Consider the following 1662-nt stretch of genomic DNA (forward strand, 5'->3'; position numbering starts at 1 on the left):
CACTGAAGCCAGTACCATGAGCACTTTGCTCCTGGGCACTTTCCTTTGTGGGCAGACCTAAGCCCTGGGGATCCACCCATAGACTCACCTGGAAGGAGTCAGGGAGGGATCCCTTCTCTTGGAAGTAGACTTGGAGAGGGATCCGTTTTTATGCCTGTGAGAGTGCCCCCTTACTATCTTGAGAAGCCCAAGACAATGGGTCTTTAGTTAAACTAATTCAGCCTCTGTTCCAGAGTTTGTGCTCAGAGGCACACTGCTCAAAGTCTCCTGCCAGTTTCCAGGGTGGGTTTCCAAGGTTGGATCTGACTGGGGTCTCATGGCTTTCTCCATAAGGTTCTTCTTCAGTCAGAGTCCTTAATCCTTGCTGGTCCGGGGTGGGAAGGAGCAACAGACACTGTACTTAGTGGAGATATACACCTCCCCAAGGCAGTAAAGGGAGCACTGGTGGTCTTTGGTGACCAAGAAGCTGGGGCAGGAGACTCCCTTTTTGAATCCCATAATTCAGGGCACAGTCCTACCCCCAACATGGGAGATGGAAAGAGTCCCCGAATTGGGGAAACTAAGCTACACTAACTATACAGAAAACTATAAAAACACTAGCAAACTATACATAAGTATAAAGCAACCAAGAGTCCTGTGGCACCTTTAAGACTAACAGAAGTATTGGGAGCATAAGCTTTCGTGGGTAAGAACCTCACTTCTTCAGATGCAAGTAAGTAATGCTCTAGTTGAGGCCTAATCAGAGCAGAAGAATTACTTCTCCTGTCTTGCTTACAACACTCTTGCTAATACATCCCAGAATGATGTTTGCTTTTTTTGCAACAACGTTACACTGTTGGCTCATATTTAGCTTGTGGGCACTATGACTCCTTCCTAGGCAGTCATTTCCAATATAATATAATAAAATGCTCTGGAAATTCAAGGCCAAGGGGTCTCAGCTTGGACACCCAAAGTTAATGGATACTTAATATTTTGGCCTTAATCTCCCTGTACATCAGTTCCCCAGCTTTAAACGGGATAATGATACCACTTCCGGAAAATTGATTAATGTTTGTGAAACACTCAAACACTAGGGTAAGAGCTCCAGAGAAACACCCAGAGGAAAAGCATAATTCTGTGCGGAGTGCAGGGTTTGGATAGTGTGTGGTAAATAAGGCCACACACTGAATGAGGAGGAAAAAGAAATACTGACTGGAGATGTAAATATCATTTAAAAATGTAACCGTTTAAACAATTAAAATGATATCATTTAATCGGTTAACCGATTAAAGGAAGAGGGGCTGGGGTCGCTCTGGCTGGCTGGCCCGGGGCTGGGGGTTAATGGTTAGGGTGGGCTAACTGGTAAGACTAATGTTAACCGGTTAACTGTTTAATATTTTATATCATGCATCCGAAGAAGTGGGTGTTCACCCACGAAAGCTCATGCTGCAATACGTCTGTTAGTCTATAAGGTGCCACAGGACTCTTTGCTGCATTTAATATTTTACATCCCTAATACTAACTATCTCCCTGTTCACAAAATGAGGCAAGGCATGTGGTAAAAGAGGGTATGTGACCCTGTAATTAAAGACTAGATCAGTGCTACTCAAAGTGATGGTCTGTGGACCGGTGCCGGGCTGTGAGCCATCAGCTGCCGGTCCGCGGCGAGTTTTCAGGAATGTA

Source organism: Trachemys scripta, chromosome 11 (assembly GCF_013100865.1).
Source record: "Trachemys scripta elegans isolate TJP31775 chromosome 11, CAS_Tse_1.0, whole genome shotgun sequence".
NCBI classification, from domain to species: domain Eukaryota; kingdom Metazoa; phylum Chordata; order Testudines; family Emydidae; genus Trachemys; species Trachemys scripta.